The 24,271-nt window shown below is 35.3% G+C and overlaps 1 protein-coding gene and 1 long non-coding RNA gene across 44 annotated transcripts in view; one reads left to right on the top strand and one right to left on the bottom strand.

Annotated features, from left to right (window-relative positions):
• The window catches only part of MAP2 (microtubule associated protein 2), a 316,151-nt gene that overhangs the window by 159,311 nt on the left and 132,569 nt on the right, over positions 1-24,271 (bottom strand). For 22 of the 43 annotated variants that reach the window (XM_074009956.1, XM_074009971.1, XM_074009963.1 and 19 more), the window contains one exon: positions 3,690-3,757. The gene's annotated coding sequence lies outside the window, so the exon portion shown is untranslated. Of the gene's footprint in view, positions 1-3,689; positions 3,758-4,040; positions 4,191-4,361; positions 4,465-24,271 lie in introns of those variants that run through there. The other 21 variants (XM_005574133.4, XM_074009966.1, XM_074009969.1 and 18 more) reach the window with 2 other exon arrangements.
• LOC135966613 (uncharacterized) lies at positions 4,127-5,314 on the top strand. Its single transcript, XR_010580069.2, has 2 exons — positions 4,127-4,251; positions 5,202-5,314. It is a non-coding gene; the product is annotated as an uncharacterized lncRNA (long non-coding RNA).

Here is a 24,271-nt window from a genome sequence, read left to right as displayed (position 1 = left end):
GGGTGACAGAATCATTGATACCCCAAATTTCAGCATCATACAATATACCCAGGTAACAAACCTTCATGTACTCCCTGAATCTAAAATAAAATCTGAAAAAAAAAATGGATTTGTCTTTCTTATGGTACCAATGAGCCTTGGTACCACTTCCTCATCTTATTTTGCTGACTCCAACTGAGCTCCAGAAATGTTCTCCTGTAAATACTCCTTTGCAAGTAGAGAATCTTAATACATATTTGTGTAATTGTTAGCATCTTCAGTGATTTTTCTGAGTTAGTTATCCTTGAGGTTGAATTGGTATTTTTACTCTGCCCATGGCCCTGTTGCCTGCTTGTTTATTTATTTTGGACACCTGAACATTCTTCTGCCATTATTTCACTTTAAAAAGAAAAAAAAAAACCCAAACACTTGCAAGTTATAACATCAGTTATGCTACATAGCACTTGGTTTCTCTAATTTTCTTATATAGATTATGCAATTCAAAATAACACTTGACTATAATGACATGGAAAAATGCTTTATGAATACATTTATTTTAAAACTTTCTAATTTATCTTTGACGTTCATCCTTAAAGAATAAAGTTCTTCAAGTTAAATATAAAAATTAAAATATAATAGAGCTTGAATATTAGTTAAGTATTTGAGGACATATTCACTTCTACCATAGATAAATAGGATACAGAGAGAGAGAGAGAGATCTTGATTTATACTTGCAGATAAATCAAGATATTTGCAAGTATACTGTTTTAACCTTACTGCATGGAACATGAAGACAATGACTAGGTACCAAAAATATGCTAGAAAAAAAATGTGGTAAAATTTAGTGTTTAATGTGAAGGACTTTGGGGCCAGACTTGGGTTTGCCCAACTGTAGTCTCAATTCATTTATCTGTAAAATGGAGACCATTCTTATCTCCCAGGATTATAGGGAGAGCTAAAGGAGATAATATATGTTAAGGACTTAGGATATTGTCTGTCACATAGTTAATAAAAAATTATACTTTTATTAATAAAAATAAATGACAGCAAGAAAGAACAGTATTCGCTAAAACCATATGATTCTAGAAGTTTCTTGATAGAGTCCTTAAATATATACAAAAGATTCTATCTATCTATCTATCTATCTATCTATCTATCTACCTACCTACCTACCTACCTATCCTTAAATGCTTTGTTGCTCATTATGGACTGGTAAGTATGACATCATTTCTCAAATTACATTTATAGAGAGGGGTGGGGGGAAAGGCCTCCTCCCCTTTGCTGCAGCAAAATGTTGGCCAAAGACATGAAAAGCAATAAACAATGTCAAGCCTGGGAGTGGTATTTAGGAAGCGTCCATAAGCAAAGCTCAGGCTGCAGTTTGGCATATGTCCCCCAGCTGATGAAAGTGAAAGGGGGCATTTCAAGAATTCTTTCCATTTTAATCTGAAACCAGAAAAATCCTTTTCTATACAGCCTAAAGAAATTTATACACATGGTTTGTCACTTTTATATCCAGTTTAATGATCTAATTATTATTTATTAGAAACATGTAATGAATATTTTGGGTAACTAAAAAAATGACCAGATGTCTGTTTCACAGTGTATAATTTTAAGAAAGGCAAGAACAAAAAATCAATGGGGGAAAATGCTGACAAATTCATTTATTCATGAAATAATTAAATAAATATGTACTGAATTCCTACTGTGACCCAGGTACTATACTATGTGTTAAAAATATAAGTGAAAAAAAAAATGAGTGAAATCAGTAACGGAATTAACCCATCACAATATTGACTAGAAAAACCATGATATAGGTCCCAGAATTTGACTCCAGTAGTCAAATTCTGTTCTGATTTGACCACTCAATCTACTATTTTAATAAATTCATTTTTTATTATATGCATTTTGTCAGCATAGCGCTAGATGAATTTTTAACTGGTCCTCCAAAATTTAGATGCCAGAGGCCTGTTGGTGAGATCGTATGCCCCTTCTTCCAATATCCAGACAAATCCTAACAGAACTTATTAGTTCCTATTGACAACGCATTGGAGTCATTTTTTAGCAGTTAAATAATTTCACCCTTTTCCAATTCATACACATATCCTAAAGTTCAAAATTAATATAATGAGTTGCTGAATGAGTCTGAAGATTAGGAAATAGATCTTCATGTGAAATATATGCTCTCTGGATTTAATTAGTTGGGAAAATACCAAATAGATTTTTTTTCCACCAAACATAAATATTTTGACTTACTTTGAGTGAAATCTTTTAAAAAGACAGAGTGGTCTCAAGAGTTTTACAATATCTAGGAGAAACAGTCCTGTTTGGGGGATTTCATACACGATTCCACTGAGTAATTTCTGAGGAAGAAGTGCAATATAATTTTAGGTGTCTCAAGACTAGTATTAGCTTTTGTTCAATATCTGAAATAATGCAATTTCCTTTCTTAGAACACACTGATTTATTTTAACGAATTCATTCTCCTGTTCAAAAATCTTTATGTGATGCTGCCTACACTCTGGAAGGCTGAGGACAGTGTCATCTACCCCTTCCCTCTCTCTCCCATAATAATTACCTACAGCAGCAAGGCTCTTAAGAAGTGCTTGTGGAATGAATAAATTAAGGTTCTCATGATTATACATTGCAGATATTAACAAAGGACAATGTATTACTCTGCTACAAATATTCACACTCACAGGTGTACACTCACATACTTACAATATTTCAGGGTAAGTAGTTGGACATTATTTTCAGGTATATTTTTAAAAAACTAAACTAATTGTGTAAAATGCTTTGGACCGACAGTCTGGAGAGGAAATATTATACGCAGATCCCAAAGAAAGGCTTAAAAGGTGTTACTGATCTTCTTCTCAGCAGGGCAGAAAATGTCTTCCATTTTTTAAAGGCAAATTACAAATATAGGTTTTATTGACATTAATAGGTGTTAAAGACGGTCTTAAAGAAAAGGTAATATCCATAGTAGCCATCTCAAATCAATATATATTCTGATGCTGAATTTCAAAATTAATGTTTTTCATGTAAGGCATGAGGCCCAGGATCAAATGGATTCAAGTGCATTCATGGTAAGATGAAGGATTACTTTCTTATGCTGTCAATTCCAAATAAAGCAAATGTAAAATAAGTTCTTTCAAGAACTAACAACCTCGACCTTTAAATATATCCATTGCTAAAGACTGAAATGTAGATAAAGAAGTTACAGTATTTTATTTGTAAAGCCAACAATACTGAGTCATCCCTGGGCTTTCGTCTCTAGCACCCATTCTACCTGGGAAGGGCAAGGCATTTCATTTAACCATTTAAACAAATCACTTAGCAGGATTCGTTCAGATAAAATCATTACTTAGCATATTTCTCTTAAATTCAAATTAATGAATTTTCATTTAGATGGAGAATTTTGGACTTAAAATAAAGCTGTTACAACGATAAAATCTCCAAATAAGCCAAAAACGTTGATATTTGTTAATAACTTGCAACATAGGCAAAAGATACAATTTTTTAGTCATCTTCTAATCAAAACAACCTTAGATAATAGAAGTATCTGCATAGAAAATGGTATATGCAATAGACAATGATCAACTTAAGCTTAAGGATAAAAGACCAATCATAGATAAATTAATTTAAATAAAAACATTCCAATTCTCCCCTGATTTTCCCTCATTAAAACATCCAAACAAAACATGTGGTACCTTTTAATTTTCTGAATGAGTAGCTCCCAATCAATGCTTCCTCGGTTAGAGACAACAAGCTGAAGAATCTACCGGAAAAAAAAAAAAAAGAAAGAAAAAATATGTATGTGTATGGATTTGTTAACTAAATATCAAAAATTATAACTCACCAGTAAGCAAATACATTCTTTATACTCAAATAATAAATCTATGCCTGGAGGTCTGTAGCACAAAAAAAATGCAGTACTCGAATATTCAGGAAGCTCAATAATGAATTTTAAAACATCTTTACTCTGAGATTACATAAAGCACATCCTTTGAAAAACGAATTAAAAATGAAACAAAATAAAATTAAAAGCCCCGAACCATTACCAGCGCATATGCAGCAAACCCCACTGAATTCTAGCCTTTGAGAACTGCTGCAGAATCCTTCTCCGGGAGCATTATCCCCACAGGCTGGCTCTCTGGCTCTCTAGCTCCAGACAGACGCAGTCTGCAAGCCACCAGCTCGTGTCTGTGTGTACCGGGGAAAGGGAAGCTGCAAATTAGAAGAAGTCCCCGCAGTGGCGAACAGGAAAATAAGGCGAGTGGGAGACAGGGAGAGAGCTCACTAGCCTCAGAATTTTCGAGAATGATGACAAGCTACTCAGCTCCGCCATCATTCACTGACAATAGGATGCAGCCCTCACTTACGATTTAGCGGTTTGCCATAGGGGCTTCTGGTACCAAATGCCTGACAGGCATTTTAATTGCCTCCATCCAAGTGTGTCCCCAGGAGTCGAGTCTATCAGCCTATGAATGTCATCATCTGGTCTCCTTTGTGTTAATGCCAGACACACACACACACACACACACACACACACACACACACACACGCACACGCACGCACACACACACACACCACTTAAATACAGAAACAGTTTTCAGGCATACAGGATTACAAACAAGTTAAGCTACACAAACTGGACATCACTAAATACTAATTTATGAGAATTTTTATTGTCTGCATTAAGGACATCAGAGATTTGTCATTGGCAGATAATTACAATATTTTTAAACTATCGCATATTGCTTATTTATGTTCCAAAATAAATATGTTCATGAAAGAAATGCATATTTTTATGTATATTTTTCTGCAGAAAATTCAATACCCTTTTAACAGTTATAATTATGCACTTGGCCATGTTTTCCTTACAAGAGAGAAAACAAAAAAAAAACAAAGAGAATTAGAAAACCAGGGCCAATATGTGATTTCTGGGGGCAATCTATTTTATTCCATTTACATACAAAAGCAAAAGGAGGTGGCAACAAGCTTGGTCCTAGGACTTTTCAGTCCCTGAGGGCCCAGGCAGAGAATATGATCTTTGGCATAATCTGTATCCCCTCCATGTTAGCAACTGAAATTAGCAGTTGAATATCCCTGTTTTACAGTGCCCCTTGTGTAGGGAGGTTAAGTGTGGAATAATTCCCTGCATTTATTTCCTGGAGAAAAGGGAAGGAGAAAAATGTCAATAAATAAATTAATTTTTACAGCATTGTTAGCAACCTGAACCAGTGAATGGAGCAAAATTCGATGAGAACCAAAAAGGCCAGCTGTGAAGAAGGTTGCTGGGAAGAAGCATCACCATGGTTACGGGAAACAGAAAGTCTTGATGGCAGAGGAGAGAGAACGAGACTACAGGGAAGGAAATTGAGAGACAGATGATATGTTTCTTTTTTTTTTTTTTCTTCTTGAAAGAATAGCCTCTATCAGTTTTATACTGTATTTTGAATTCATTAAGATAAATTTGCATTCTCCTTGAGCCACCTTTCTGCCCCATTTTTTAATCACTAGCTAATTTTGCTTTCATAAATATTCAAATTACAGTTCTTTTGTATGAGATCAATTCTGCTACCGCTTGCCTCTGTCCAAATACTGGCTTCATGGAAACCACTTAGCCTAGTCCACATCCTTTGTTTCATAGGTGAGAAAGCTGAGGCCCAAAGAATATGACCAAGGTCACAAAACCGAGGCACCCACAGAGTTTCCTGATTCAGCCCTCTGCTTTTCTTCTCTAACCAAGTGACTTTCTTTCCCTGCTCTCTTTTGTTCTGTTTGCAAGCAATACAGATTCCAGAAACATCCTTTGTCTGTAATTTTGTAAACCTTCTTGTATTTGCTAACGCAGTGATGTCCCTCTTTAAAATGCATTGCAATCATTCTGAAGACTTTTGCAAATATCTTTTCTGGATTGTATTTGAGGTCTGAGGAATTTGGGGTAATTATGTCACTGCTTTTCTTTCATTTCCAGTCTGGCAATCAGATAAATCAAGCATGATTGCCCTTTTGTGAACCTATCTTGTTGAGCCTGAACTTCATCATCATATACTAGGCACTTTTATCATTACTGGCCTCATTCTTTCTGCAAGCATAAAACTGGGTAATCAAATTGAGTCGGTCTCCCAAGGCACCTTCTAGGTATAGACAAGGTAAACTTTCCTGGGTTACCAAAAACAATGAAGCTGGAAAATGGAGAGCCAAGGTAAAATTAAAAATTACAATAATAATGATAATAATTCATTCCGAAACAACCACTGGAGGGCGCAAATTTTCTTAAAATCTTTCTAAACCCCTCAGCAAATGTGGCTAGAATTTTGACCTTCATGTTTTACTGTTTTTATTTTCTTTCCAAACTGTTCTTTCACTATTCAGTTCATATGATTCAATGCTTTTAGATTAACTCATCTATAGATAAGGTCAAACTGCTTTTTTGATGTCTAAAAGACAGTTGCTGCCACCATCATCACCCTCTTTCCCCAGTATGTAGCTATAAAACGAATAAATCACATTTAAAAAATGTATGACTACCACAGGTAATAATCACAAGAGATTTCAGATGTTAGTGAATCCTACATACTGGTTAGAATTCTTCTCCCAACCCTGCAAAAAAAAAAAAAAAAAAAAAAAAAAAAAAAAAAAAAGTCCCTTTAAATACAATCTCCCTGTTAAATGTCTATTTTTCTTCAGTGATTTTGGATAATAAGGTGATTTTTCAAAGTGAATGTTTTATTTTAATGTATTGTCTTCTGTTCACTTCTGAACATAAAAAATGATGCCTAAGACTTATGTCTTGAAACATGAATCATATTCTATCATGAAAGCACATATAAGGGTCCTGGTCAGTCTAAAAAAATAGCACAGCTTCCAAGAACATATCATACTTTCTGGAGGTCACTTAATATTTAGGGATACCTAGCTCAGAACATGAGAATGAGTTGGTACACTCTCTTTTCTTTTTTTTCCCCACTTGTTTCCAACATGGAGTAAGTACCATATGTGAAACATAATTACTGCCCTTAGGTATGTCATATTCTAAGAATACAAGACAACAGACAATTGAGATACTTCTGTGAATTTTTAGATCTTTCATATTTATGCCCAAAAGCCTAAACTGGTGCTTGCCTTGCCCTTCTTTTGTCTGACAGTATTTTAGACCTTGGATTACCACCATTCATCCATTCATTTAACCAACTGTGATGGCACACGTACATATTTTTCAGACTCTTTACAGGTTCTGGGAATGGAAAAAAGAGGGAAACAGGATTTCCTTTTCAAGAAACTTCATTTAATAAATTAGTTAATAGAAGGCCAGGCGTGGTAGTTCATGCCTGTAATCCCAGTACTTTGGGAGGCCGAGGCGGGCAGATCACCTGAGGTCAGGAGTTTGAGACCAGCCTGGCCAACACATAGTGAAACCCCGTCTCTACCAAAAAAAAACAAAAAAAAACAAAAAAACAAAATTAGCTGGGTGTTGTGGTGCATGCCTGTAGTCCCAGCTACTTGGGAAGCTGATGCAGGAGAATCTCTTGAACCCAAGAGGCGGAGGTTGCAGTGAGCCGAGATCGCATCACTGCACTCCAGCCTGGGCGACAGAGCAAGACTCCGTCTCCCAAAATAATAAATAAATTAATTAATCAATTAATAGAAACCTAACTTCACACTTCCTTTTCTCACTTTGATGAGATACTATGACTCCACCCCTCTGTTATATCCGCTTTATTGTAGATGCCTGATCTTTAAGAATCTGATTCAGCAATACTTCCAAATTCAGTTAATTCACCCCTGTGCCTCTTCTGAAAGAACTTTGATTTCATTCCCTAAATATATTGGTCTGTTTATTTGTGTATCACTCCCTAAACTCTCCAGGAATGAATAATGGAGGCTTATATTCCTTACCTCCTTAAAGCCTTTGCTCATAGATCATCTTCCAACCAGGGCTCTCCTAACTACCATAATGAAAGTTGCAACCATGCCCTTCCCACTTTTCATCCCCTGCTGCATTTTACTTTTTTCCATAGCACTTATCATAACATAAACTTTTCTTATTTATTTCTAACTTCACCCTGCTAGTTCCATGAGGGCAGTCATTTTTACATGTTTGGGACACTGGTATCCAAAGCACCTAAAATATTTTTTAAATGACTGCATATGAAAAATCACACTAGTATATGAATTGGAATGTGTAAACACAAGAGAAGTCATTGTATTCCATATTGTCTTCCCTATTCTATATATTCAGTCTTTCTGATAAAAATTGCCTTTTACTTGTAAGCGACTCCTTGCCATATATTTTGTAATCAATATATTTTATAATTTCTATTATAGGATGTAAATTTATTTTAAATAGAGACCAGTCTCCTACTCCCTTTGAATTCTGCAAAGTACCTAGCATGGGGCTAACAGCTTTTAAATGCTCAGAAAGAGTTTGTTTGATAAATCATGCCTTCTCTTGGTATTAAAATGTGCTAAATGATAATTTTTAGATTTTTAAAATAAAATTCGACGAATTAATGCTGCCTCATGGCCAAAATATTTTGGAATGACCTTTATAGAGATATGAATACACTTACTAAAATTTGTACTTTCAAAAATTTATAATAGAAATAATACTTATGCTTTCCCCTAGTATTCTTGAGTTTGTTATTCTAAATCAAATAGGCAGATGTCTAAGTATTTTATAAATTATCGTGATATCCAAAATCACTGATCACTGTCTTGCTTTATTTACTGTAGATGACATTTTCTCTTCCAACAAAGTTGGTCCACACAAAAATATATTGTGGTCAAAAAAGACAAAAAGTGTCATAATTAGCACATTAGTCTTAAATATACAAAATGATAAAATTCTCTTACTTTTTACCTACAAAATGCCAATTTCATATGGTTCAACCTAATACCTAGAGAAGCTATACATGGATGCAGGATTGGGTAGTACGAGTTGTACAAAATGACTCCCATGTTTATTGCAGCATTATTCACAATAGCCAAGATATGGAAACAACCTAAGTGTCTGTAGATGGAAGAATGGATAAAGAAACTCTAATCTCTGTGTCTGTCTCTGTGTGTGTGTGTGTGTGTGTGTGTGTGTGTGTGTGTGTGTGTGTATCTATATTATGCAGCTCTAAAACAGAACAGGATCTTGCCATTTGCCACAATGTAAATGAGCCCAGAGGACATTATGCTAAGTGTAGTACGTCAGACACAGAAAGAAAAACATTGCATCATCTCACTTATTTGTGAGATATAAATAACAATAATAATAATAATTCAAGTTTACAGAGCGTGAACAAAACTGTGGTTACCAGTGACAGGGTTGGGGGACAGTTTGGGAGTGGCGGGGAATGAAGAGATGTAGGTTAAGAGGATACCAAATAGCATCATGTAGAATGAGCAAGTCTAGAGATCTAATGTACCATGAGAGCCATAGGTAATAACAGTGTACTGTACAAAAAAACAAATAAACATCACATGGTATCCCATAAATGTATACAATTATGATTTGTCAGTCAAAATATTAATAATAAAACTTTTTAAAAATGTGGTATATTCATAAAATATTGTTTGGCAATGAAAAAGGGAAGTACTGACATGTCACAACACAAATGAACCTAAAAACCATGATACTCAGTGAAAGAAGGTGGTTACAAAAGGCCATATATTTTATAATTCCATTTATATGAAATACCTAGGATAGTCAAATCCATAAAAATGGGAAGGATATTAGTGGCTGCCAGAGGCTGGGGGCAGAGGGTAATGGAGAGTGACTAATAATGGGTAGGGGCTTCTTTTTGGGGTAATGAAAATGTTGAAATTAAGTAACGGTTATGGGTGCACAACTCTATGAATATATTAAAAACCACTGAATTGCTGAATTGTATACTTTACAAGAGTGAATTTCATGCCATGTGAATTATATCTCAATAACTCATTAAAAAATAAAGTAATAAGGGGCCAGGCACAGTGGCTCACGCCTGTAATCCCCGCATTTTGGGAGGTCAAGACAGGTGGATCACCTAAGATCAGGAGTTGGAGACCAGCCTGGCCAACATGGTGAAACCCCGTCTCTACTAAAAATACAAAAATTAGCTGAGTGTGGTGGCATGTGCCTGTAATCCCAGCTACTCTGGAGGCTGAGGCAGGAGAATTGCTCGAACCCAGGAGGCGGAGGTTGTGGTGAGCCGAGATCACACCACTGCACTCCAGCCTGGGAAACGGAGTGAGACTCCTTCTCAAAAAATAATAATAATAATAAATAAAAGAAAGAAAAAAAGTAATAAAAAGGTCCCAGTTTCTAGACAGCAAGTCTTTGAATTCCATGGCCACTAATTAAAATATGACAAGTTTATAATTCAGTCCATGGCACCTTCCAGATTATTACAAATTGTTGGAAGCATGGCTCCAAAAGCTATTGATTTTTTTGATGCCATGAGTCTCTGATTCATGTGGGAATCTGAAAATCTTCTACAAATGTTTTTGAATTCCTTAACAAATTCAATTGCAGGTCTGTAGATCTCCATTTTTAAAAATTTCTTTTACATGGACAAATGGATTAAAATGGTACCATAAATGAAAGACATGTGCTTTAGTGGATCCCTGATTTATGTGATAAAGAACAACTGGTCAGGGGTTAAAAGACAATCACTAAGCATCTACAGGATAAATATATGTAAATCACTCTCAGGGCTGTCTTTTGTTTTTCATAAAAAACTATACAAATTATCAACTATACACCATCAGTGAAGCTCAGTTACTAGTTATAAAAACATCCATATGTTGAGAAACTCATGCAAATAATTCTGACGGCAAACAATGGACAAATTTATTGCTGAGAGACATTTCTCCTGAAAAGTAGAATCCCTGAATCACTTGACTCCTACCACAAGTTTTGTTATGATTACAAAATGGACTACATTTGTTAGCTTGTTGTCTATTTGATATTTCATTTAAGTTTACTAGGTATTCTATGCCACTGAGCTCTGGGCTATTAACTTACTTAAAATTTGAAAATAATATTGATATTATCCAAGCCCAAAGTCCTATAACTATCTGCCTTACTTTATATGTATTTTAACTATGTCTTATACATAAAACCCAGTAAGAAATATTTAAACAAAATATTCAGTATCTCCACTGACCTTGGATGAAAAACAAATTACAAAATAAAGTATATTTATAAAAAGCAAAGAGCATATTGAGATATGGATTGCATGTGGTCATCTTTGACATATTCACGTGATTTTAATTAGAGTTGTACTGCAATGAGAAGGATGAATTTATTCCAACCAAGTAGGGTGAAGAGTAAGACAAGATAACTGGAAATCACTCTCCAATTGCTCTTGAATCAGGCTTTAATACTTCTGAGTCATGATGATCAGAGTTTAGCTTGACTATTTCATTTACAATCTTAGTATGATGATTTTTTTTAAAATCACTTAGATTCTTATCCAAATGTATGTACATAATACATTTCAAATTATTTTTGGATTATGCACCATCTTGAACCTCAGAGATATTCATAGTTCACTGACACATTTTTCACAATTCTAAAAGTAATAAATTCTCATTTTTCTTTATTCCATCAGTGCTTTTACTTCACTTATCAAGGTAAAGCCAATGAGATGGTATAAATGGAGAGACAGAAAGAAAGACAGGTTATTCTTATTGTCAGCATTCAAAGTCTGACTGCAATTTAATAAAATAGCTAGCTTAAAAGCCATATTTAGATTTCATATGACATTACCACCTAAGCTTATGAAATAACTATACTCAAAGTTCTATTCTTCTCACATACTTTTACCAAAGTAAAATAAACCAAACTTCTTTTTTAAAACAATGTCACATGAACTACAATTATGAAAAATAATTGTTACTTCAATTTATAAAGTCATAATCTCATTACACTTTAAGGACTATGTTGGGAATTAAAAGCTCTCAAGAGGTCGAAAAGAAACCTATAATAGTTGAACAATTAAGACTCGCATACACTGCTGATGAGAGCTTAAATTAATCCAACCACTTTGGAAAACTGTTTGGCAATACCTAGTGAAAGTAAATACTAAATTAAATATATGGAATAATATATGAAGTTCCAGAGCAGATAAATATTCAGAGACAGAAATCAGAATAGTGTTTACCTGTGTAGAAAGTAGTATGAGAGACTGTATTGACTTGGAAGATGTACAATGTCTTCTTGACACGAGTGGCAGTGACATGGAGTAGAGGGCACTCTATTAATGTAATGTACCTTCATAATAATAATTGTAATAAATATTATGGTGCCATTGTTTTAGAAGTTCTTCATTCATAAGTTTTAGGATCTATAGTGAATACTATGCAAAAGGGTTCTGTGTATAAGCATATATTTTGCAAACATACCACGTAACCATGGCTGCGTAAAGACTATATGATTACATGTATATTAAGCAAACAAATTGTAAGGGCACATTCTCCTTAGTAGGGAAAGTATGTTTTACATTGGCTTTTAGTAAACAAATGGCAACTGTAAAGTAAAACACATGAAATGAAAAATGGAAGTAAAATGTGTATTTTAGGAATATGGCAGCAAGTGAAAGTATTTATGTGAAGCAGCCCTTACAGAACTATGCTATTATGACAAAAGAATGGACAGCTAAGATGCTTCCCATATCATCCCTTTCACAAAAATCCCTTACCCATTGAGGCCTACCATAATCATTAGTTTATTTCAGGAATCACTAATTTCTTCTCTTCCAACGCAAATCTTACACTTCCTTCTTGGTTCATTTAAAGTTCTGCCTTTTTCATAATGGCTTCCAAAATTCCCACAAGCACATAACGTCATAAAGCTCTTTCCTTTCTCAGAATCACCAACATACAAAACAAAAAACAAAAACCATAATTATACTATAATGCCTGTTATTATATACGGGCTTGGTCCATTTTTCAGTAATTTACATTCAGTTATTTATTCTAATATTTGCCAATTTGAAAAGCATATGACATGATTCTAATAAAATGATTAAGAACCTACAAAGTGCCAGTCTTTTTGAGTACATTACTTTATTCAACAATTCTGAGAGTCATGTGTCTCTATTTTACAGTTGAGGAAACAGGCCTAATTAGGTTTAGTAAAGTGCCCAGGGGAACACAGCTGGTAAGTAGTGGAGCAGAAATTCAATCCCTGGACTTCTCAGCTAATTAGTCTGTAATTCAGCCTAACACTTAGAAGGTATCAGTAGAGGAAGAGATAAACATAGAACTAAGAATTTTCCATTTATACTTACAAGATAGCAGAAAGGGAAGAGATAAATTGAACACAGAATTAAGAATTTTCTATTTTTCCAGGAGAGGGAGTTTAGTCAGACTACTTGTTATGTAAGTAGGCTGTGCATAAAAGAGATAAGAGTAAAAACACAGATTTTTACTTTCAGAATTATTTCAGATTCCATTAGTTCATATTTAAATAATGTGTATGTATAAACACAAGCATTCGTGGAGGTGAGGAAAACATCATAATTTTAATTACTATCTATCTGGTTTAATCTTGGCAGAGGATATAGAATCATATGAGTGCAATATATGCTCATGTATTTTTAAAGAATTTTGTTGTTTGACAATTCGGGCTTATTATGTTTGTTTTGAAACATCTTGTTGAAATTAACTACTATCTTAGAAGTACAGATGATAATAGTAAAGTACATATCTTAACACAATCATACCCTTATTTTATTCTATCGAGTTAGAAATCATCAAACATCATGGTGAATCTTAAACGTTACATGAGAAAAGACCATATCATATTATGTAATCCATGTCCATTAAAAAAGTTAACACATTTTTAATAGTTAAATTTCGGTGTGTGGACACTTTTTTATTTCAGACAATTCTATTCTTTCCATGAAGTTTTCCCTCAGGTATTGCCTTCTCAAGCAGGCTTCACCTAACCATCCTATTCAATATTGCAATCTGTAATTCCTACTCCCGATCTCCCTTACTCCATTTTGCTATCATCTTCTAATGTGCCATATAATTAATTTACTTGTTATATTTATCCTTTATTGTCTTTCCCCATTCACTTGTAAGCTTCATGAAGGCAAGACTCTGCCTGTTTTGTTCATGAATATATCCCAAATACCTAGAACTAGGTCTGGTATATAACTGGTGTACAATAAATGTTCAATAAATATTCATTCATGCATGCATGAACACTGAAATTAAAACACTAAAGCTCATATAAAAGCATAAATTACCTTCCTAAAAGTCTTAGGGCTAAAAGTTTCAGAAATCATGAAATAAAACATGTAGTGTAAGTGTTTCATTTATTTTAGGTCTTGGTTAGCTATTTGAATACACAAATTTTAGATTTTTCATCTTTGGCAATTTATAGGGAGTTTGAGTAACCTCTCTTCCTTTACTTCAAGTTTTAAAAAGTATTTACTTACTTTTTTATTTCTACAAAAATTATTCTAGCAGTTTTTCTTATCTACTTGTGAATCCTTGGTTATAACTAGTAAATTTATTTTTATCTTACTTATAACCTAAATGTTAATACAAACCATATTCACTGGAGATACAGCCACCCTATAGGCAAACAATACTTGCAAGAGAAATGGGCAAACCATGAAGGAAAATTAAGAGAACTAGTGTGGAGGATTTTTTACTAAATAAAATTTTTATTTAGCAGTCAACCAGTCAAGCAGAACTATCTTCTGGAGTCATTAATTTCTTGGCTGATCTTCCTGAAAGCAGGAAATGAACCTCCATTTAATCAAATTCTCCACAAGTGGGGCCATTACAATTTCATGAAAGACTGAAATCAAATCAAATGCTACAAAATCAAATGCTACATTTCATGACAGTAGATCTAAATGCCTGATTTGTTTTTGAAAACTACTAAAAGGAGCTATTTTGTTGACTGCTTTCTAAGCATTGAAAATTAATATATCTCAATATTTTAAACCTCTCTTGTTCCTTCAGTCTTCAGCAACTTCACTGAATTGGAGAGCCAGCAGTACTTAAGAGGTCAGCTAGTGCCAATCCATTTAAATTTGGTAATCTTTAACCTTAACTTGACCAGATTATTCTGAAGAAGCTTAAATTCTGCAAGATCCTATAGCTTTTATTTTCAGCATCTAATATTTCCAGTTCAAATAATAAAATGTCTACTTTGATGGTTTAATAAATGTAGTATCATAAGTGGAATGATTTCTGAAAATGCATATATTTATTTTGTGAATAACTGAAATCCACATTCCAAAAATTTATGAAATCCAGACATATTCTCTTGGCTGTTTAGGGGACAGTGTACCCTAGGGTGATGGCCACCAGGAATTACATATATAATTTCTTAGTGTCTCCTCTTCCTCTAGTGCTTGTACCACGGTTACAATAGAGATGCGAAGAGAGAATTAATTATCTATGCAGGTATTTATTTATAGATATTTTAATAAAACAGAACTACAGCACACTTTGAATATTTAGAAAGTATTCAATAGTACATCTACATGTGCATGAAAGTCCCAAATTCTCCTATTGATTGGAACCAAAGAATAAAGATGATGAATATCAAATCCCTAGTGTGAAAAGAAACAGGAACTTAGATGAAGAGTGGGCGTACTGTTTCTATTTCTACTAAAACTTCATGGCTCATTCTATCATCAGATTTCTTAGCTGCAAAGGATTTTAGGTAAAAGATATACTGGCTTTTAAATCAAAAGGAAATATTATACATAAGCAACGTCTATATATGTATATTCCTTCTCAACAGTATCATTAAGTTGGCGAGAAAGAGATCATGTTATGTTATATTTCTAGTCGTTTCATTTTCCATAGTTTTGTGGCTTTTTTCCTTTTGCTACTAATAGCAAACATATAATTGAAGAAGTAAGTGTTTTATTTAATATTCTGTAAAACGGAACTCAATTTTTTTTCCAGGCATGGTCTATCTACTTTTTAAATTTCAAATGGAATGCAAAAATAGCTATTGTAAGAATCTGGGCCAACAGATCTGTCTGGAAGAGAAATTTCCACCCCCAGGACCACTGACTTTTTTCTTGAACTACCACACTCTTGCGTTTTGCTTTTTTATACTTTTCCATTATCTTTGTTTTGCCTTCCCCTTTTCAACTCTTTCTCCTCCATTTTAACCCAGAGTAATGGGGAACATAGTCAAGGAAAATAGTTATAGAATCATTTAAATATTTAAATAAACTTTCATCTATATAGGTCCTTGGTTTTATGTTAGGGCCAAACTTGATGTGTTTTACACAACTTTCTCTAATATCTGGTAGGCTCCTTTTACATTGGTGTACAATAAATAATGTTAATTTGTGTTGTGGACATTGACCTAAAAAAAATGGAAGAAGTCGTCGCTGGTGGGGAGGAAGATATATTGTCACTGAGATCACTGTATGTACTGCTGCAGCATGGTATTTATTTATTTATTTTTAACCCAGTGAAGCTAAAAAAATAAAGAAAAGGGAATCAAATGTCCAGTTTATACACACTTTCTACTGGAATGCTTATAAGCATATAGATGACATATTAGGAAAAAGCAGTTGATGCCTCAACAACAGATTTTTCTAGTGGCATGGGGATGCTTCCAATTTTCTTATAATTTCTAATTTTATTTTGAAGCTGTTTAACAAAATGTATGATTGATTGATGGCCGATGAGAGAAGGGGATGCGAGGCCTGTGTTAAGAAATGCACCAAAGAAAACCTTGAGAAACTGACACTCATGAGTTAAAAGCCAAGTGTGATGAAAAAGAAACTTATTTTACAACAGAAAAAAAGCTGAAGAAGAACACAAAAAAATGGAAAAACAAACCGGGGTTGTGAAGATAATAGAACAGCACAGAAATGCCAGGACTGATTCAGCACTATTTGTGCATCACTTGAAAAAAGAATTAAATGAAAACTGATGATGTGTGTTAGGAGAGTTAAGACACTCAAATCAGAAGGAGAAGCAAGAATATGCGACATGGATAGAGAAGAGTTGGAGGATCAAGAGCTTTGGAAACAAATAGAGTTTCATTTATAAACCACTGAGCCAGTCTGACAGGTGAAGCAGGCTGAGGCACTTGAAAGATCTTATTCAATGGCTGGCATTGCTGAATGCCCAGCTGGGTCTGAATCAGAGTAGTTTTAAACAGGGACGTTGTTCCAAGGAAGATTTTAGTTTCACGTGCCTTCCAATACAGCCTTATAAATCCTGAACAGCGTCAATATTCAGCAGCCACCTGCAATCAGCATTATTCCAGAATTTGCTAGATACAGCAAGTCCGTGACAGGGGATATATTAATTAGGATGGTTGGTCCTCCACTCAGGACTTACATGTATTGATGATATGCAAATCAGTTCAGTTCAGTCTCATCAACAGCATAAATTAAGTGCATCCTATCATGAGGATTATCTTGGAAAGAGTGAATGTCACTCTCAATAGGCCTCTGGCCTGGAGGTGCATAGTCAGCAGTCGCTGAGTGAGGGAGAATGAAAAACAGACAAAAAAGTATTTCATCATTATTGACCAGCTGGTTGCATTCTTCCCTAGATTAAATGCTTGGCTACTTATATTAAAAAATCTTTGCTTAGAAAAATTTTCTTCTTACACATCTGTGCGGTCTGACAAGAGATTCAAAGGTAGCATTTTTGATTAAGAGACCCGATGAGCAAATAACAAGAGAAAACAATCCTACATTATGACCTTTGTATTAAGAGTTCATATTCCATTGGGAAATGATGCCCACACAGGACAGATGTTTTGTACTAGAGAGGATGAATTTGTGACTTCTTGTTGGACTTTCTTAGGAACTCAGGTTAGTTAACAAAGAGCTAACGGCCTCAGAGAGAAAGCACAAAATTTTATGACAAATGTGAGAAAAAGAAAAAAATTTTGGATAAGGATATACCTATGACTGACATTTTAAAGAAGCTATAAATTGTGGATGGAAATAGTTAAGGAAATACAGATATAACTCAATCTATAATGTACAGATATTTTTGGTCTGGGCATAGTGGCTAAGGTCTACCATCCCAGCACTTTGGGAGACTGAAGTGGGAGGATCGCTTGAGCCCAGGAGTTGAAAACCAACTTGTACAACATAGAGAGACCCTGTTTCTACAAAAATTTAAAAAAAAAAAAATTAGCTGGGCATGGTAGTGTGTGTCTGTAGTCCCAGCTACTAGAGAGGCTGAGGTGAAAGGATTGCTTAAACCCAAAAGGCTGAGGCTACAGTAAGCCATAATCATGTCACTGCACTCCAGCCTGGGAGACAGCAACTTCCTGTCTCAAAAAAATAAAAACAAAAAGAAATTTTCCGTTGAGTTTGCAATTCCTCCTAATACATGTTATCCAGGCAGTTTAAAACACAATCAATGAAAAAGAGTTGTTAAAGTCTAGATTTAAAATCAAATTAAATGGTAAGAGTAATCATGAAGCCTAATCAAAGTGAAGCAGCCAAGTGGTGAATCTGAGTGAAGTGCTTGAGCTCGGTATTTATGATGGTGGGAGTCAAGACAACTGAGGTGTTCACAGAAAGGGGCGGAGACACATCACAGGTGGCAGAAGGAGTCTTGCCGTCCTGTGCAGCTGTTGGAAACCCTAAACTGTGTTGAGTGAAAGAAAGGCAGAAACAGAACAGCATGGCCATCTCTACAACATATTGCAACGAGGGCATGCAGGGGCAGGATAATGGAAGTGGGGCTCAGAAATAAAAGGAAAAAAAGTTAAAATAACATAAAGCATGAAAAAAGGCTTGCATGATCTGGTGATCATGAGCCAAAGAAATGAGGATTATGAGAAGGTCAATTCTTTGCATCTGTGGTTCAAAACAACCACCACCATAATATGTTATAAAACAAGATTGCAATGCCCCCCAGCACTATCTATGGGGAAAGGGCTATGAAAGTAGACACAAAGGCTGTGCCTACCCCTGGATTTTGTTTTTATTTTTTTACTCCACAGAGCTGTGCTAAAACACAGATTCCAGGCCTCGCCTTTCTGTAATTCTACTCAAAAGTCTAGAGGTAAGCCATCAGTCCAATATGCATTCATTAGCATCCTGGTGATGCTGGTGCCACTGATTCATTAAATACAGTTTGAAAAACCACTAGCATAAATGATTCCAAATAACTTGGGATAAATTATTTCCTCACCAGATGTAAAGGTATTTGCCTCTTGTGCACGTGAAACCAACAGGGGGTTCCAAAAATGAGGTAAGGGGGTCAAACTATATGTGAATATGAATTTGCACCGAGAACAAAGCATACTGAATTATATCAATGTCTTCCATATAGATATTACAAATTAAAATGTATTGTTTAAAGCAACTGAATTTCCCTTCATTTTTCTATTCATTTTCCACTTTATATTATCCCTTTTTCATTAGCTGCAATCAGTAATAACAGGTAAAAATCCAGAAAAAAAAATGCTCTAATCAAGGATATTTTAAGATTAACTGACCTTCATTTCACATTGACTGTTGAGAGACAAATGAAAGTACAAAGAGGATTCCAAGATAGTATTTATAACATATGCTTTAAATAAAATCTACAAATATTGCTTAAAGTTAGAAAATTACCTTCAGCATTCTCAACATATTTTTATCACCTAGTATATGCAAGTTTTGCACTCGATACTTGGGAACTGGTAACCATAGATAAAAAGCTTATTTTTTCAACTACAAAGAAACTATAAAGTGAATAAGACACCTGTCTGTTTCAGATGAAAGAACATTACTTCAGCTTCCACAGCATTTTACCTTGGTTGAGACCAAAACCTCTATGAGGAATTTGCGAACAGCATAGCCAGCGCCCACAAGGGGCTATGTTAATATCAACTTGTCCTTCAGAGCTTGGGACTGGATTCCAGAGCTTGGAAATTCCAGCCACACTGTTGTTTTAGTCTGAGAGAGGCCAAGGGATTTCACTATGAGCTAGAGAAGTATACCATGGTGGGTTGGGAGCTGGTGGCGATGCAGGTGTCCTTAATCTTGAACTACATTCATATGGCCTCTGAAGGAAGGTTGTTCTCATAGATCTCTATAGATAACAGTGAAAATCTTTTATAAAGTGCTTACTAAACACAGGGCAATTTTTGAGCATCGATTTGTATAGGTTGGTGCAAAAGTAATTGCATCTTTTTGCCGTTACTTTTAATGACAAAAACCACAATTACTTTTGCACCAGCCATTAACTTGTTTAATCCTCATAGCAACTCTGTGAGGTGGTTACTTTCATTACACCCATGTTATAGATGAGTAAACACGGACACAGGAAGACTAAACCATTGGATATGAATTCAAGTCATATGCTTTTATACTATAGGCATGCTTTTAAAACTCCATTCTACTACTCTGTACTCTCCTATATTCTGTATATAATAAAAACTGATTCTATAGCAGAGAGAAGGCTAAAGACCTGGCAGGAGTTAAGGTCTGGCATCTCAATCCTCTAGCTGAAAATTTCAACAGCAGATTCGTATAAGTAATGTGCATAATATGACTAATCAGGTACCCAGGAAGCAATGGAATATCCAAAAACAGTTTTGGTGATGTATTTCTTCTTTTAATTTTCTGAGATGTGTGGATAACTAACATTAATGATTCAATTTTTCAAAAATGAAATATGACCCCCAATTTTTAAAAACTGCTTTATATTATAAGACTAGTTGAGGAGTCAAGAAAGAGAAAACTTTCTGTTTTGGTATTTGAGCTGGTATGCAATCACCGCTGGGCTTTTGAGGCATTGGTTTCAGTTTTTCTGCTGCTTCATAGGGATGCTGTTTGCATTCGCTTTTTTCCTTTTCTTTTCTTTTTCCTTTTTTTTTTTTTTTTTTTTTTTTTGACAGAGTCTTACTCTGTCACCCAGGTTGTAGTGTGGTGGTACAATCTTGGCTCACTGCAACCTCCACCTCCTGTGTTCAAGTGACTCTCCTGCCTCAGCCTCCCGAGTAGCTGGGACTACAGGTGCACAACATCACACCTGGTTAATTTTTGTATTTTTAGTAGAGAGGGGGTTTCACCATGTTGGACAGGCTGGTTTCGAACTCCTGACTTCAAGTGATCCGCCCTCCTCAGCCTCCCAAAGTGCTGGGATTACAGATGTGAGCCAGCGTGCCTGACCTGCATTAGCTTTTTTTTTTTTCAAACTGGAGACACCCCCAGTGTGTAGCGACCTTTGTGACTCATGTGCTCCAGTGAAAGGGGAAAATGATATCTTACTCTCTTAAATTACAAGATGCCCAGGGGAAATAAATAAGTTAGTAATATTGTAGTGCCTTGGGCATTGTGATAAATCCCAAAGTATAATATCCAGAATCACATATGTGTTCATGTTTGCTTTAGAGTCAAAGCACACTTTCTTAAAAATATTCTAGTCATTCAGCAAAATTATTTTACATTTATTTTTATTTTGAAGAATGAGTTTCAGCACTGTTAATTTGGGGAACATCTATATATCTTTCATGACCTTTAAGTTTAAGGAATTCCTTAATTTTCCCAAGTTTATACCTTTGCTATATCTTGTAATAGTAATTACCAAACAAAACAACATTTCCTTGTTTATATAATGATCTGTACCACCAGAGTTGGCTACTTGCAGAGAACTATTGCATTATATTTTTGGATCCCTTCACACCTACAAGAGTCCCTGGCCATGCTGAGTGCTTCACCAATGTGCCTTATATTGAGTTGGTGGTCCTGGGTAATACAGAGAGCCAAAAAACCTTTAAAAATATTGCACCTCAAAAGAAGAAAGTTAAAGAAACCAATAACAAAATAAAGTTAGACAACATAGGTTGAAGACTGAGTAATTCATTTGTTAATTGGACTGTTTTAAAATTTTCAAACATTGATAAGAAGTAATCATATTTTCTTGACATGTCCATTTATGTATCTGTAAGTAATAAAAATAAGAGCTAATATTTGATGTGTGCTTATAATTTGCCTACACTATATTAAGCACTTTATACATAATAATCAGCCCTTATGAGGAAGGTCCTCTTATTACCTCCATTTTATAGGTGAGCAGGTCGAGACTCAGAGAGGTTAAATAACTTCTCCAAGGACAAACTGCTAGAAACTAAAGAACCTTCATGAATCAGACAATCTGGTCCGAGCTTCTCCATGAGCCTAAATTTTTCTACATATGTATTGGATTCTTTATCAGAATGGCCTGTTCTGTTCAGTATTGAAAAGCGAGGAATTCTTGAAAAAGCTGGAATAAAGCCCTACCAAACCCAATCACTTTCTTTGCCAAGTTCAGATGCCAACACACACACACACACACACACACACACAGGCATTTGACATTCTTTCACCTGAATTTGACAAAAACCAAAAATATAAGAATAAAAGATATTCCAAGATAGATCATACAATCATGTGTCTTTGTTCTTCTCTATTTTTAGCCTAGCTACTAATGAAAAGAGGATGTGTAAAATCATCGAATCTCTGTGTGTGTTCGTCCTCCATCCTCATGCCTGCTTTTGCCACCATGGTCAGAAGAAATAGTCCAGGTGAAGCTAAAAAGAAAAGAATTATTGCTTTCTGGTCATCTGGGCTTCCCCCTCACATATATCCTACCTCCTACTTATTCCCTGCACACAGATGCATATTGGTGCTTCTATTTGGCACTGTTCCAAGTAAGCTGAATGCTTGTTTCACAGCACTAATCACAGTCATAATAATATAGCGTTTCATATTTCACCAAGTACTCTCAAAGCAAATACTTCATTTATAAATACCATTTATCACTAAAAGGAACAAGAAGTCCTTGAAAAAAAATGTGGCTGACTCCAGGACTGGGACGGGGAAAATACAAAGAGTCTCTGGACATCTTGTTGCACCAGAAAGCAGAGAAGTGTTGAAAGACTGACAAATGAGACTTGGTGAAAGGACACCACTACTGTCTTGGTGGGGCTCCCAGTGGTCAAATTTGGTTTTTCTGATTGTTTGTTTTTTGAGACAGAGTCTCTCTCTATCATCCAGGCTGGAGTGCAGTGGCATGATCTCGGCTCACTATAACCTCACCTCCCGAGTTCAAGCGATTCTCCTGCCTTAGCCTCCTGAACAGCTGGGATTACAGGCATGTTCCACCACACTTGGCTAATTTTTTAATTTAATTTAATTTAATTTAATTCTATTTTATTTTGGTAGAGATGGAGTTTCACCATGTTGGCCAGGCTGGTCTTGAACTCCTGACCTAAAGTGATCTGCCTGCCTCAGCCTCCCAAAGTGCTGGGATTACAGGTGTGAGCCACCACGCCCAGGGGAGGGGCAAAATTTGAAATAATTTGGGTGTCAAATATAATAATGATGGTATTAGATTATAAGACATTTACTGAAGGAAAATCCATGAGGCTATAGAGATACACTAACAAAGGGAGGAAGGAGGGGAGGGAGGAAATGAGATGTCGGAGGGGGAGACAGAGGGAGAAGCTTTAGAAAACGAGAGGAGTTGGGGGGAAAGTCTTCTTTAGAGAAGAATGCCAGTTAGTAAGGGCAGAAAGAATGATAAACTTAAAAAAAAAATCACCATTTCATCCTCCAATATAGTAATAGATTCAGGTAAGAATCACTGATGTATGCTGAAACTGCTGGGTGAAAGAGTGTGGGGAAACAGGATATTCCCATGACCTTGAAGTATCCCCTACAGATTCCTTCTTCATTACTTTTAACAAGTAAATTGATAAAAAGTGTCCAATATCATCTATTTGGTTATTTCCCCAAAAATAAATATACTCTGAACCTAATCATCAGTAAGCAAATAAGAACTTTCACAATGCGAGACAGTCTACAAGACAACTGGCCTGGTATTTCCAGAAATATTAATGTCACAAAATTTTTAAAAAGCAGGTGCTGTTTACTAGATTAAAAGAGACTAAAGAAACATCATAACCTTGCTTATTCTTGGATTAATTTTTTTTTTGAAAACATTTTGGGGACAGTTGAAGGAATCTGAATACAGGTTACATACTAGATAATATTATTGAATAAGTGTTAAATTTCTTGGCTCTGATAATAGTATTGTGGTAATGACAATGTATGGGTCTGTAAAGATACAAGATGAAGTGTTTAGACGTGAAGTGTCTTGCAAAGGTTCAGAAGAAAAAATGAATATGTGGCCAGGCGTGGTGGCTCACACATGTAATCTCAGCACTTTGGGAGGCCGAGGCAGGCAGATCACCTGAGGTCAGGAGTTCAAGACCAGCCTGTCCAACATGGCGAAACCCTGTCTCTACTAAAACTGCAAAAATTAGTCAGGCTTGGTGGCTTGTGCCTGTAATCCCAACTACTCAGGAGGC

The sequence above is a fragment of the Macaca fascicularis genome, chromosome 12 (genome assembly GCF_037993035.2).
Source record: "Macaca fascicularis isolate 582-1 chromosome 12, T2T-MFA8v1.1".
Lineage (NCBI taxonomy): Eukaryota > Metazoa > Chordata > Mammalia > Primates > Cercopithecidae > Macaca > Macaca fascicularis.
Note: the sequence above shows the minus strand (reverse complement) of the source record. Positions and strands in the feature narration are given on the sequence as shown.